The 16,671-nt window shown below is 46.1% G+C and overlaps 1 protein-coding gene across 1 annotated transcript in view; it reads left to right on the forward strand.

The window, feature by feature from the left end:
• Positions 1-16,671, forward strand: part of smg6 (SMG6 nonsense mediated mRNA decay factor) — a 473,468-nt gene that overhangs the window by 446,619 nt on the left and 10,178 nt on the right.

The following is a 16,671-nucleotide window of genomic DNA, read 5'->3' on the forward strand; positions in this document are numbered from 1 at the left end:
ATCCTGGTCGATCTTTTCTGAACTCTCTTCAGTTTAATCATATCCTTCCCATAACAGGGTGACCAAAACTGCACGCAGGACTCCAGAAGAGGCCTCCCCAACTCCTATACAACTTCAGAATGGTATCCCAACTCTTACACTCAAAAGGTCTAAGCAATGAACGCCTTCTTAACCATCTTGTCTACCTGTGATGCAAATTCAAAGAATTATCTACTTGAATCCTAAGGTCTACAACACCACCCAAGGCCCTACCACTAATTGTATAAGTTCTGTCCTTGTTTGTATTACCAAAGTGCAATACCTTACACTTCTCCAAATTAAACTCCATCTGCCACTCCTCAGCCCATTGACCCAGGTCTCTTTGTAATCTTAGATAACCTTCTTCATTTTCCACTATTCTACCAATTTTAGTGGTATCTGCAAATTTAAGCATACTTCTATTCTCATCCCTATCACTTATGTAAGTGACAAACCAAAGTGGACCAATACCGATCACTGTGGAAAACCGCTGATCACGGGCCTCCAATCTGAAAAACACTTTCCACTACCACCCTCTGTCTCTTAGATTAAATTCCCTACAGTGTGGAAACAGGCTCATTTCCCTCCATTTACCCCTGACTAATGCACCTAACACTATGGGCAATTTTAACTTGGCCAATTCACCTGCCCTGCACATCTTTGGACTGTGGGAGGAAACCGGAGCACCCAGAGGGGACCCACGCAGACACGGGGAGAATGTGCAAACTCCACACTGACAGTCGCCTGAGGCCAGAATCGAACCCAGATCCCTGGCCCTGTGAGGCAGCAGTGCTAACCACTGTGCCATCATGCTGTCTCCTACCCTCAGTCAATTTTATGTCCAATTGGCAATCTCACCCTGAATCCCATGTGATCTAACTTTACTAATTAAGAAACCTTATCAATGTCCAAGTAAACAACACGTACCAGTCCACCCTCGAACAAAACCATGCTGGCCATCCCTAAACTATCTTTGCCTCGCCAAATGCATAAGAACTCTACCTTTCAGAATCACTTCCAACAACTTGCCTGTCACCAATGTCAGACACGCTAGACTATAGTTTCCAGGCTTCTCCATACAGCCTTTCTTAAGCAATGGCACAACATGAGCCACCTTCCAATACTTCACCTACGTTTACAGATGATACAGATATTTCTGTTAGGGGCCCCACATTGTCCTGGGGAACACTTGATCAGGTCCAGGAGATTTGACTATCTTTATGTTTTCTAAGACTTCCAGCTTCAGAGCGCTTTGAAAAACAGTCATCCCAACTTAATACTTTGAGGGAAAACCATTCTGGACACGATGCTACCCACAACCCACTTCAGCTGCCATCTCCTTTTAAACATTGTACACATTCACAGGGAAGTAAAGGGGAGAATATACAACCCCTGATTGAGGAGTCCATACCAACTCAATCTTGAATTCATTAAGTCCAAATGAAAAACTTCTCTTCCTTCTCTTCCCTATCAGAATAGCTCTGGTTCTGCTGGGGCTACGTTTCAGGAAGGCCAGTCGCCCTTCTGCATATTCATCCATCTGAGAGCAAGCTCTGTGAGGACAGTCTCACTCATCCCTTCACACACACATCTCGAAATAGTCATTAAGAGTAGGAATGATGAATGATGGTGAATTTCCCATTTCCTAAATTAGTGATGCTGAATCCACCTGAGACAAGTTAGTGGAATAATGGGTTCTTCCTAGTCTCAAAGTATGGGTGCCAATTTCGGACTGAGATGTGGAGGAGATTTTTCTTTCGGGGGTTGTGAGAGCCTTTGGAACCCTTGCCACAGAGAGCTGTGGTAACAGAGTCCTTGTGTATATTTAAGCCTGAGACAGATTCTTGATCATTCGGGGAATCAAAGCTTACAGGAAAGTGGATGTGAGGAATATTGGATCAGCCACGAACCTGTTGAATGGTGGAGCAGGCTCGAGGGACTACATGGCCTACATTTCTTATGTTCTTGTAGTCAAATGCTGCAGTGCCACTCCAGGCAGTGGTTTTTGAAATTGAGCACTAAAATTAGTTCCCAGGAGCTGCAGCAGAAAGTTTAAGAATAATGTTTCTTTCTTTAGCTTTTTGTATCCAAGATTCAGTACATTTTGTTTTTTTGTAGAAATAAATAACTTGTTTTAAACTGATAAATTAGTTTTAAATTTGCTGCCGGCCCACTTGTGTTTACATGTATCAAATGTAATCTTTATGACTGAATTGTAACTGCTCCAACGTGGCTGACACTGCAAACAGCAGGCAGACTCTAGCTTGCCCCAGTGCAAAGTTTACCAAAGTTAATCCTCTTAGAGATTTTGACTTTTCCTGCTTTTCCTCAGAACTCCCAGAAAGTGTCCACAATCTTGAACTCCACTTCTTCTTAAAGCAGCTACACCAAACCAAACAAACTGCCAATTACCTTGGACCTTACTGCATTCCCAAACATGTCAATGCACCTCACAGATAATCATTAATTACTCTCAAATACTGTAGCATCTCACTGTGTAAAGTGAATATAATGCATCTGAGTTTGAGGACTCTACAAAGTTAGGTGGAAAAATGTGAAGAGAACACACAAATCCACAAGAGATTAAGTGAAGCAAAAACAGAAATTGCTGGAGAAACTCAGCAGGTCAGCAGAACCTGTAGAGAGAAAGCAGAGTTAACTTTTCAGGTCCAGTGACCCTTTTTCAGAACTGAAGACTGAACTTTTTCAGTTCTGAAGATGAGTCACTGGACCTGAAAAGTTAATTGCTTTCTGTTCACAGATCCTGCCAGACCTGTTAAGACTTTCAAGTAATTTCTGTTTTTGTTTCGGATTCCAGCCTCCACAGTTCATTAGTTTGTGTTAAGAGATTAAGTGAATTGGCAAGAACATGGCTGATAGAACCTAATGGTTAAGTATGAAGTTATTCATTTTGGAAGGAAGAATAGGAAATCAAAATACTTTTTAAATAGTGCAAGACTGGGTAATATTGATATTCATTGTGTACACATCACATAAAGTTAGCATGCAAGCAATGAGGAAGGCAATTTTTTTCTTCGCTTTTGCACAGGGTTTGGGGTGTGTGAGTTTAAAGAAAAGTCTGACCACACTTTTTAAGGATTTGGTAAAACCACACCCAAGAGTACTTTGTGAAGCTTCCTTTATCTAAAGAAGGAGATATCTTCCCCAGAGGGAGTGTCAAATAAACCTCTTGATTATAATCAGGGAAACTTGGAATGGGAAATAACCAAGAAAAAAGCAAAATACAGTTGTTGTAAGTCTGAAATAAAAACAGAAAATGCTAGAAACTCTCAGCAGGTCTTCAGCATCTGTGGAGGGAGAAATAAGTTACTGTTTCAAGTCGTGAGGTCAAGTTAAAATTTTTGTGCAGTGGTAATGCCCCTACCTTTGAGCCAGGATACCTGGGTTCAAATTCCACCTGTTCCAGAGTGTGTCATTATATCTCTGAATTAGAAAATATTGAGAAAGCAAAGTTCTCAGGATGAAACTAACTCTCTCACCACAGATCGGCTCAGTATTCCCAACACTTCAGATTTAATTTAAATAATGATACTCTTGGTGGTATTGGTTGAATGAAGAATGTGGCCAGTGGAACATCAGAACACTTCCCTGCCCTTAGTGGCAATATGGTTTGAAATGTTTGTTTGACTATTGGAATCAACAAATGGTATTCACTCAATTTAAAACATCACATAGAGATTGTGGTTCCAAGATTGCAACACTCTCTCACAACTAAACGGAGCTAAAAATCACACAACACCAGGCTATAGTCCAACAGGTTTATTTGGAAGCACTAGCTTTCGGAGCACTGCTTCTTCAGGTGGTTGTGGAGTATTAGACCATAAGACACAGAATTTATAGCAAAAGGTTACAGTGTCATACAGTGATATATTGAATAAACCTGGATTGTTAAATCTTTCAGCTTTTAGAATGCGGGTTTTGGTTCATTAATATGTAAATCCCAGAACTACTTTTAAGTCACTTTCTCAAGATAGCCTAAGGTTTTATAACAAAAGGTGACATCTCAGCTCAGACAATGCATTACAGGTGTGAGGTCAGAGTCTGTCTCTCTCCCAGTGTTGAGTCAGACTGGTTCTATTTCCAAAGTGGAATTTACAAAATATTACATATATTGACTGCCTGCAGATTGTGCATTTTTGAGCAAAATAGAACTTTGGAAATAGAACCAGTCTGATTCAACACTGGGAGAGAGACAGACTCTGACCTCACACCTGTAATGCATTGTCTGAGCTGAGATGTCACCTTTTGTTATAAAACCTTAGGCTATCTTGAGAAAGTGACTTAAAAGAAGTTCTGGGATTTACATATTAATGAACCAAAACCCGCATTCTAAAAGCTGAAAGATTTAACAATCCAGGTTTATTCAATATATCACTGTATGACACTGTAACCATTTGCTATAAATTCTGTGTCTTATGATCTTATATTCCACAACCACCTGATGAAAGAGCAGCACTTCAAAACCTAGTGCTTCCAAATAAATCTGTTGGACTATAGCCTGGTGTTGTGTGATTTTTAACTTTGTCCACCCCAGTCCATTATTGGTTCCTCCACATCAGAACTGAACTGTACTCTCTGTCTGTGCTGTGTTCTCAAGTCCTGGAATGAATATGCAGTTTCAGTGGGTCACTTATATAAGGGTTACTGTTTCCAGTTGGACAAAGGGACAAGTTAAATGCTATTTGGTACCATGAAAAGTTGCTGGCTCTAATTAACAAGCTTGTTTGAGTTATACATATTTATTCACACCTTTGACAGTACAGAATTGCCAAGCCAGTGGAAGAGCATTAAGAGGTACATGCTGTGACTCATTGAATGAGTTCTCCTGTTACAAATCAGTGTTCTCAGAGTCTAGCACCCCAATGTGGAGATTCGGAATATCAGATGTTGCCCCTGGCTGTTTTGGTTACTATATCAGATCAAGGTTTATTGACCATTTGCTCTAAATCTATCTCTTAGAGAGCTGTGAGGGTAGAGTCCTTGTGTATATTTAAGGGATAGATAGATGTATTCTTGGTCAGTAGAGGAATCGAGGGGTACAGGAAAATGCAGGACTGTTGGATCAGTATGACCCTGCGGAATAATGGAGCAGGCTCAAAGGGCTGAATGGTCTTCTCCTGTTCCTGTTTCTTATTGTCTTAGACCATATATAAAACAGAGCTCAAATAAAGAACCTCTGTACAGTGCGGCATCACTTAATCATTGACAACAGCACAAACACATTCTGAGGGCAGAAACCTCTTAGAAAAATTCTCACTTTTCCAGCTGCACCCCAAAAACACTTTCAACTTTTGTACTGAATCCTTTAAACTAGCCACAGGTGGAACGCCTGCAGGAAGGGCTGAATCAGGATAACGTCCTGAAATAGTTGCAGACCTACACTGCCTTGATCTACACCATGTGAGCTTTGTTACAGTGAGATGCTGCGTTCAGTGCTGGGACCCTTGCTGTTTGTTACTTACATCAATGACTTGGATATGAATATAGAAGGTTTACTTAGTAAATTTGCAGATGACACAAAAATTGATGGTGTTGATGATCGTGAGGAGACTGGTCATGTGCTACAGTCTAATATTGATGAGTTGGTAAATTAGGCAGAGCAGTGGCAGATGGAGTTTAATCCTGATAAGTATGGGTTGTCGAATAAAGCGAGGAATCTTGAGGAACAAAGGGACCTTGGTGTCCAATCCCATAGATTCCTGAAGGTGTCAGCAAAGGTAGACAGGGTGGTGACAAAGGTATACAGGATGCATTCCTTCATTAGTCAGGGCATACAATGTAGGAGTAAGGAAGTCTCGTTTTAATTTTATAAAACAATGATGAGGCCAAAGATGAAATACTGTGTGCAGTTCTGGTCACCACACTGTCGTCATAACGCGATTACATTGAAGAGGATGCAGAGGAGATTCACCAGAATGTTGCCTGGGATAGAAAGTCTCTGTTTTGAGGAGAAAATGGAGAGACTGGGTTTGTTTTCCTTGGAGCAGAGGAGGCTGAAGGGGGAATCTAATTGAGGTATACAAAATTATGAGAGGCAGAGAGCAGATTGTGAGAATTTCTTCCTCATGACAGGAATGTCTAAGACCAGAGGGCAGAAGTTTAAGGTGAGGAGTAAGTTGTTCAGAGGAGATTTGAGAAGGATCTTTTTTCACTGAGGCAGGTAGATATATGGATGCTGATGCTGCGAGGGTGGTGGAGACAGGTATGCACAACTATTTTTTTGAAAAAGTATGTGGATGAGTACTTAAAATGCCAGGGCATGGTAGGCCATGGACCAAGTACAGGTAAATGGGGTTAGTGCAGTTTGGTGTTTGTTGGTTGACATGGGTGTAATGGGCCAAAAGGCCTGTTTCTATTCTGTATGACTGTATTTTGATTGGACATTAGCTGATGAGACATTTCCCTAGTCTTTTCCTACTGCTGTGTTTTGTGAGGATACACACACTGACCTGATACTGCGGGCTAGAAGGTGCAGAGGTGCCAAAGGAAATACAAAAATATATCCTAGTTTTCACCAGTTCCAGTCACAATTCCTATTTCATTCAACTTCAAGCAGTGCCCTGCCCAAAAACAGTCACACATTCACAGCATATCCATCATAAATGTATAAAACAAACTGATAGATAAATACAAACATAAATATATAAAAATAGGGAGAAACCATCTTCTTTGGCAGGTGATTTGGTAAACAGTGATAGATTTAAAATAATTTCCAAATGTGCTAAAGAGGAAATGTGAAATTTCTTCAGGCAGAAGATAGTTATGATCTGGAAGCCACTATCTGAAAGGGTAGAAGTATCGGATTCCACGGAATGTTTCAGGCAACAGTTGGATGTGTAGTTGAAGAAAACTAATTTGCAAGCTCATCGGTAAAAAAAGTGGCGAGGGGACTAGGAGTATCTGTGTAGAGAGAAACCGAGTTCTGAAGGAGAATCAAACCAGACTTTATACGTTAGCTTTGTTTCTTTCTGCACAGGTACTGTCAGAAAAGTTTCTCCAGCAGACTCTGCATTTGTTTCAGATTTCCAGCATTTGCAATATTTAACCTTAATATGGCTATGGGGCTAACTCTGTTGGTATTTGCTATAAGGTTCCTTAGTGAATGCAGTAGAACATCATCCTTTTACGTCTAAAATTCATATTTCCATCCAACCCAAAATAATTGGTGTCTTTTTTATGAAGGAAGATTTTGAGCACTAGAATTGTTCTCAGTGAATTCAAGTCTAGAATATTTCTGCTGTGGTGATTCACAATCATCATTTAACAATTGGAATCTGGATGTCATTTGCCACACAAACTAATGAGGATAATGATCTGAGTATTGTCTAATGAACTGAGATGTTTTTGAGCTGTGCCCAGTTTATATGGCAGCTTCACAGATCTAGAGAGAGCAACACAACAGCTGATCAGGTAGCAGTCCTTGCTGTGGAGCCTGGCCAATATGAAAAAGTTTAAGAAATTCCTGCAAGTCTCAGGGGCAAAGAAAAAAGGCACAGCTGCCAAAGGAAGGTTTGCAGACCACCCACTGCCAGCTGCAGGCAAGAGTGTGACTCATCGCAAGCTTTTTTCACAGGAACTAGTGCAGGAAAACGACTGAGAAATACAAAATCTACAGCATAAAATCATTTCTCCTCTCAGTCACCAGGTACAGCTTTCTGCTTTAATCCTGGACCCTCAGTTAAATATTGGTTATTTAATCATGGTTATTAAGTCACTTGCATCAGTACATACTCCCTCTTGCTCAGTTTTGTATTGTTCAGTTCATATATTAAGATTGTGTGAACTATCGGATCTCTCTTCCTGCTAATAACTGTTGGGAGTTGGTGTAATTTAAGATTTGTAGTTCCAGTGTAATTCCCTATAAAACTTCAGTCTCCTTTTTTTGAGGTAAGATTTCCCTCCAAGGTATCTTCCTCTACCATTTTTGTTCATCATACAGCAAGACATGGCTTTGATTATTTCCTTCCACATGGACAGTAGCTGCACTGTGCTCCATATTTGCCAAGGAGCAAGTACGCGTTCCGTCAGCTGTGGGTCAATCAGCTGGAAGGTATACTGTTACCCCATTAGTGTAATGTACCAAGGCAAGACCAATATCTCTCTCTCACTCACTCACTCACTCACTCACTCACTCACTCACTCACTCACTCACTCACTCTCACACTCTCTCTCACTCTCTCATTCTCTCACTCACTCACTCTCACACACTCTCACACTCACTCTCTCACTCACTCTCTCTCTCTCTCTCTCACTCTCTCACTCTCTCACTCACACTCTCACACTCACTCACACTCACACTCACTCTCACACTCACACACACACTCACTCACTCAGACACTCTCAATCTCTCACACTCACTCACTCTCACACACTCTCACTCACTCACTCTCACACTCACTCACTCACACTCACTCACTCACACTCTCACACTCTCACTCTCTCACTCTCTCACTCTCTCTCTCACTCACTCTCTCACTCTCTCACTCACTCACTCACTCACTCTCACACACTCACTCACTCAGACACTCTCTCAATCTCTCACACTCTCACACTCTCTCTCTCACACTCTCACACTCACTCACTCACACACTCTCACTCACTCACACTCACTCACTCTCACACTCACTCATGCATGCACTCTGTCTCACACTCACACACTCACTCACTCTCACACACACACACTCTCACACTCACTCACTCTCTCACACTCACTCACTCTCACACTCACTCTCACTCACTCACTCACTCACTCACTCTCACTCACACTCACTCACTCACTCACTCACTCACTCACACTCTCACACACACACACTCACACTCACTCTCACTCACTCACTCACTCACACTCACTCTCACAATCTCACACACACACACTCTCTCTCACTCACTCTCACACTGTCACACTCTCACTCTCACACTCACACAAACACTCACTCTCTCACTCTCTCACACTCACTCTCTCACTCTCACTCTCACACTCTCTCTCTCACTCACACACTCACTCTCACACTCACTCACTCTCACACTCACTCTCTCACTCACTCTCACACACTCTCACACTCACTCTCACTCTCTCACTCTCTCTCTCTCACTCTCACACTCACTCACACACACTCTCACACTCACTCTCTCACTCTCTCACTCTCACACACACACTCACTCACTCAGACACTCTCTCAATCTCTCACACTCACTCACTCTCACACACTCTCACTCACTCACTCTCACACTCACTCACTCTCACTCTCTCACTCTCTCACTCTCTCACTCTCTCTCTCTCACTCTCTCTCACTCTCTCTCTCTCACTCTCTCTCTCACTCACTCTCTCACTCTCTCACTCACACACTCTCACACTCACTCTCACACACTCTCACACACTCTCACACTCACTCACTCTCACACTCTCACTCACACACTCACTCACTCAGACACTCTCTCAATCTCTCACACTCACTCACTCTCACACACTCTCACTCACTCACACTCACACTCTCACACTCACTCATGCATGCACTCTGTCTCACACTCACACACTCACTCACTCACTCTCACACACACACACTCTCACACTCACTCACTCTCTCACACTCACACTCACTCACTCTCACACTCTCACTCTCACTCACTCACTCACTCTCACACACTCACACTCTCTCACTCTCACTCTCACTCACTCACTCACACTCACTCACTCACTCTCACACTCACTCTCACAATCACACACTCACACACACACTCTCTCACTCACTCTCACACTGTCACACTCTCACACACTCACTCTCACACTCACACAAACACTCACTCTCTCTCTCTCACACTCACTCTCTCTCTCTCACTCTCACACTCTCTCTCTCACTCACACACTCACTCTCACACTCACTCACTCACACTCACTCACTCTCACACTCTCACACTCACACAAACACTCACTCACTCACTCTCTCTCACTGTCACACACTCACTCACTGTCTCACTTTCTCACTCTCTCACGCGCACACTCTCACGCACACACTCTCACGCACACACACACTCTCACACTCTCACGCACTCTCACATTCACACACTCACTCATACTCACACACTCACTCTCACATACACACACTCTCTCAAACTCTCACTCACACTCTCACTCTCTCACTCTCACTCACACGCACTCACTCACACGCACTCACGCACACGCACTCACGCACTCACGCACACGCACTCACGCACACTCACTCACGCACACTCTCTCACACACACTCTCTCACACACACTCTCATGCACACTCACGCTCACGCTCGGTCTCGCACAGTCTCACTCACACACTCTCACTCTCACTTACACTCTCACTCACACAGTCTTTCTCTCACTCTCTCTCACTCTCACATTCTCACACTCTCACTGTCACTCATGTTCACTCACCCACGTTCACTCACCCACGTTCACTCACCCACGCGCGCACTCTCACGCGCGCACTCTCACGCGCGCACTCTCACGCGCGCACTCTCACGCGCGCACTCTCACGCGCACACTCTCACGCGCACACTCTCACGCGCACACTCTTTCACACACTCTCACTCACACTCACTCACTCTCACCGTCACTCACTATCACTCGCTTGCTCATTCACACACTCACTCACTCACGCTCACTCTCACGCACACACACTCACTCACACACACACTCACACACTCTCACTGTCACTCTCACACTCTCACTCACTCTCACTCACACTCTCCCTCACACACTCACACTCACTCACTGTCTCTCTCACACTCACGCGCTCACACTCACTCTTACACTCACTCACTCTCACTCTCTCAATCACACTCACTCACACTCTCTCTCACACTCACTCACTCTCTCTCTCACACTCACACACTCACACTCACTCTCACACTCACACACACACTCTCACACTCTCGCTCACTCCCGCTCTCTCACTCACTCTCATTCTCACACACACTCTCACACACACTCTCTCACACTCACTCTCTCACACTCTCACGCACTGTCTCACTCACTCTCTCGCGCACGCACACTCACACACACACTTACTCTCACTCTTACACTCTCACACTCTCTCACACTCTAACTCACTCACTCACACTCACTCATTCTCACTCACACTCACTCATTCTCACTCACACGCTCTCTCTGTCTCTCGCTCACTCTGTCGCAATCAGATTCACTCACTCACTCTCACTCACTCACATTCTCGCTCGCTCGCTCGCACTCACTCTCACACTCACTCTCACTCTCTCTCACACTCTCTCTCTCACACTCTCTCTCACACTCATTCTCACACTCACTCTCAATCTCTCACACACACTCTCTCACACTCTATCTCTCACTCACTCTCATTCTCATTCACTCACATTCTTGCTCACTCACTCATGCACACTCTTACAGTCACGCTCTCACTCTGTCTTTCACTCACTCACTCTCTCTCACTCTCTCACTTTCTCTCGCTCACTCTCACACTCACGCTCTCACTTTCACACAGTTTCATACATTCACACTCTCACACAGTCTCACTTTCACTCATTCAAACTCACACTCACTCTCTTACACTCACAAACCTTCTCTCTCACTCTCACACTCTCATTCTCTTACTCACGCTCACTCTCGCTCACTCTCATTCTCTCTCACTCACTCACTCTCTCTCACTCACTCTCACTAAAAACACACTCACTCACACACACACACACTCATTCGCGCACTCACTCTCACTCTCGCTCACTCACACTCACTCTCACTCTCACACTCTCACACTCACTCTTACACTCTCACTCACACACACTTACACACTCATTCTCACACTCGCTCTCTCACACACTCGCTTACGCTCACGCTCACACTCACACTCACACTCTCACTCTCACTCGCACTCGCACTCGCACTCACTTTCACTCTCACTTTCACACTCTCACTCTCTCTCTCACTCTCTCACACTCTCACTTTCACACTCTCACTTTCACACTCTCACTTTCACACTCTCACTTTCACACTCTCACTTTCACTCTCTCACTTTCACTCACACTCTCTTAAACACACTCTCACTCACTCACTCACTCTTTCACTCACTCTCTCACTCTCACGCTCACTCTTGCTCACTGTCTGTCTCACTCACTCTCTTTCTCACTCACTTTCACTCACTCGCTCGTACTCTTGCTCGCTCACTCTCACATTCACATTCTCACTCACACATTCTCACTCTCACACACTCTCACTCTCACTCACACACTCACTCACACACTCACACACACTCTCATACTCGCTCTCTCACTCGCTCTCACTTTCACGCTCACTTTCACACACTTTCTCACTCTCTCACACTCACTTTCACTCACACTCACTCACTCACTCACACACTCTCGCTCTCTCACTCTCACACATACGCACTCACACGCACACACACTCACTGTCTCTCACTCTCGCTCACACTCACACTCTCAGTCTCACTCTCTCACTCTTGTTCACGCACACACATTCTCACTCCCACTCTTACACTCACACTCTCACTCTCTACCCTCTCACACTCACTCTCACACTCACTCTCACACTCACTCTCACACTCTCTCATACTCTCACACCCTCACACTCTTACACACACACTCTCACTCACTGTCTCTCACTCTCACTAATGTTCGCACTCACTCTCACTCTCACACTCTCACTCTCATTCACGCACTCACTCTCACTCTTACACGCACTCTCACACTCTCTCACTTTCACTCTCTCACACACTCATTCTCACACTCTCACTTACACTCTCACACTTTCATTCTCTCACTCTCTCACTCACTCTCTCTCACACACTCACGCTCACTCACTCACACTCACTCACACTCACAATCACATTCTCACACTCACTCTCTCACTCACACTCTCTCACACACTCACTCTCTCACACTCTCACACTCATTCTCGCACTCTCACTCTCACTCTCACTCACACTCTCTCACACTCTATCTCTCTTGCTCACTCTCTCACTCACTCCCTTTCACTCACACTTTCATGCTCACTCTCACACACTCTCTCACACTCTGTCTCTCTTGCTCTCTTTCAATCACACTCTCAAGCTCGCTCACACACACAATCTCGCTCTTATGCTCACACACTCATTCCCTCCCACTCACTCTCACTCACACTCTCACTTTCACGATCACTGTCACTCTCTCTCTCTCACTCTCTCACTCTCACACTCTCACTCACTCTCATTCTCACACTCTTACACACACTCTCACTCTCACTTTCGTGCTCTCCCACTCTCACTCGCACTCTCACTCTCTTATTTTCACACTCAGTTTCACACTCACACTCTCTCACACTCTCACTCTCACTTCCACTCTCGCACCCTCTCACTCTCACTCTCTCTCTCTCACACTCACACTAAAAACACGCACTCACTCTCTCTCACTCACTCTCTCACTCGACTCTCTCACTCTCATGCGCACACACCCACTCACTCACACACACTCACTCTCTCTCACTCACTCTCACACTCACTCACTCATACTCGCACTCACTCGCGCTCTCTCATACACACTCGCCCTCACACTCGCCCTCACACTCGCCCTCACACTCGCCCTCACACTCGCCCTCACACTCGCCCTCACACTCGCCCTCTCACACTCGCGCTCTCACTCTCACTCTCACTCTCTCACTCTCTCACTCTAACTCTCACACTCTAACTCTCACTCTCACGCACTCACACTTTCACTCTCACTCTCTCACTCTCTCTCACGCTCGCTCCCTCTCGCTCCCCCTCGCTCCCCCTCTCTGCCTCTCTCTCCCTCTCCCGCCCTCTCCCTCCCTCTCTCACTCTCACTCTCGCTCTCACTCTCCCTCTCCCGCCCTCTCCCGCCCTCTCCCGCCCTCTCCCCCTCCCGCTCCCTCCCGCTCCCTCCCGCTCCCTCCTCTCTCACCCCCTCTCTCACCCCCTCTCTCACCCTCTCTCTCACCCTCTCTCTCACCCTCTCTCACCCTCTCTCACCCTCTCTCTCGCTCCCTCTCTCCCGCCCTCTCCCTCCCGCTCCCTCCCTCTCCCTCCTCTCCTCCCTCCCTCTCCCTCCCTCTCCCTCCCGCTCCCTCCCGCTCCCTCCCGCTCCCTCCCGCACCCTCCCTCTCCCTCCCTCTCCCTCCCTCTCCCTCCCGCTCCCTCCCGCTCCCTCTCTCTCCCTCCCGCTCCCTCCCGCTCCCTCCCTCTCCCGCTCCCTCCCGCGCTCTCACTCACTCTCACACACTCACTCTCACATTGTCACTCTCTCACTCTCTCACACACTCACTCTCTCACACACTCACTCTCTCACACATTCGCACTCTCTCTTTCTCTCTCTTTCTCTCTCTTTCTCTCTCTTTCTCTCTCTTTCTCTCTCTTTCTCTCTCTTTCTCTCTCTTTCTCTCTCTTTCTCTCATTCTATCTCATTCTGTCCCTCTCTCGCACTCTCTCTCGCACTCTCTCTCGCACTCTCTCTCGCACTCTCTCTCGCACTCTCTCTCGCTCTCTCTCATGCTCTCTCTCTCACTCACTCTCTCTCACTCTCACTCTCCCTCTCACTCCCTCTCACTCACTCCTCTCACTCCCTCTCACTCCCCCTCACTCCCCCTCACTCCCCCTCACTCCCCCTCACTCCCCCTCACTCCCCTCACTCCCCCTCACTCCCCCTCACTCCCCCTCACTCCCCCTCACTCCCTCTCACTCCCCCTCACTCCCCCTCACTCCCCCTCACTCCCCCTCACTCCCCCTCACTCCCTCTCACTCCCTCTCACTCCCTCTCACTCCCTCTCACTCCCTCTCACTCCCTCTCACTCCCTCCCACCCTCTCCCACCCTCTCACTCTCACTCTGTCACTCATGACTGTCACTCTCTCACTCTCACTCTCACTCACTCTCACTCTCACTCACACGCGCTCTCGCACGCGCTCTCTCACGCCCCCTCTCACTCTCCCTCTCCCTCTCCCTCTCACTCTCCCTCTCACTCTCCCTCTCACTCTCCCTCTCACTCTCCCTCTCACTCTCCCTCTCACTCTCCCTCTCACTCTCCCTCTCACTCTCCCTCTCACTCTCCCTCTCACTCTCCCTCTCTCACACACACTGTCTCTCACTCTCTCTCTCAGTACACTGTGGTAACACCATTGCCTGTACCAACACTGATATCTACATTCTAACCTGGCATCTATGCCTGTGCCCATGTCCTACACCATCGGATATAAGCAGCAAGCAAAATTCCTTCTCCCGTTTCCTCCCATTCACTTTTTTTAAGGAAGGAAGACAGAATATTCTATGTTCTTCCTCCTTGGTCTTTACCTGGCGATTTCTGCTACAAGGTTTGAGTTGGCAGTAATATTTAAATAGCCTGCTGACACACGATTTGCCTGGAGGTAACCCTTGATTCTTCTTGAATTTATCCATCTCTGTCCTAAAATGTTCAATTTCCCATCTCCACTGCCTTTAGAGAGAGTGCAGTCAAAGTCTTACAATCCTTGGCAAAACCAGGAAGCCAGTTTATCTGTGTTTTAATGAAGTTTGTGGAATGATGAGGTTTATTTACTCATAATGCCTGCCAGGGACTGATTTCAGAAACTGAGCTGAAATCCCCATGATGGAGTTGGCTTGTGAAAGTCAGTCTGAAACTCAAATTTCGCAGCTGCAAGACCTCGGGAACAATATTCTAGATAAAAGCCATTCCCTCTGTGTGAGAGACACCTGGATTCCACAGCAGACAACTAGCACCACCCTGTAGTTTATGTTTTGATTTCTCATTTGCAGTGTTCATCAGCTCCAGCCTTTATAAATTTGGTTGCTTATGGATATCTGGCCCTTGCCCTAGCTCCGTCACACCTTTCTATATTGGCACATGGGTCTCCATGTTTGAAATTTAGACAATCAATCCTGGCTTTAGGTTGTTTCATGCACTACTGCTTCCTGTTTCTATTACCCTACAGCCCCCTCTCTCCCTTGAACAATTGTTTCCTCTGGTTCTTGCCTCTTGTGTACCCTAACATCCTGCACACCCTCCTGTACACTCTCTCTCACACACTCGCACACACACACTCGCACGCACACACACTCGCACGCACACACACTCGCACGCACACTCACACTCTTCCACACAGTCTTCCACACACTCTTCCACACACTCTTCCACACACTCTTCCACACACTCTCTCACACACTCTTCCACACACTCTCTCACACACACACACACTCTCGCACACTCTCTCATAGTCACTGTCTCTCTCATACTCACTGTCTCTCGCACGCTCTCTCTCACTCGCACACTCTCTCACACTCGCACACTCTCACACACTTGCACACTCTCTCACACTCTCTCACACTCTCTCACACTCTCTCACACTCTCACACACTCACTCTCACACTCACTCTCTTTCGCACACTCTCGCACTTGCACTCTCTCACACACACACTCTCTCTCACACTTTCTCACACTCTCACACTCTCTGACACACTCTCACACACTCTCACACACACACACACTCACACACACACATTCTCTCTCACACTCACTCTCTGTCACACTCTCTGACACACTCTCTCACTCTCTCACTCACTCTCTCACTCACTCTCTCACTCACTCTCTCACTCACTCTCTCACTCTCTCACTCTCTCACTCACTCTCTCACA

The sequence above is a fragment of the Chiloscyllium punctatum genome, chromosome 19 (assembly GCF_047496795.1).
Source record: "Chiloscyllium punctatum isolate Juve2018m chromosome 19, sChiPun1.3, whole genome shotgun sequence".
In the NCBI taxonomy this organism is placed as follows: Eukaryota; Metazoa; Chordata; class Chondrichthyes; order Orectolobiformes; family Hemiscylliidae; genus Chiloscyllium; species Chiloscyllium punctatum.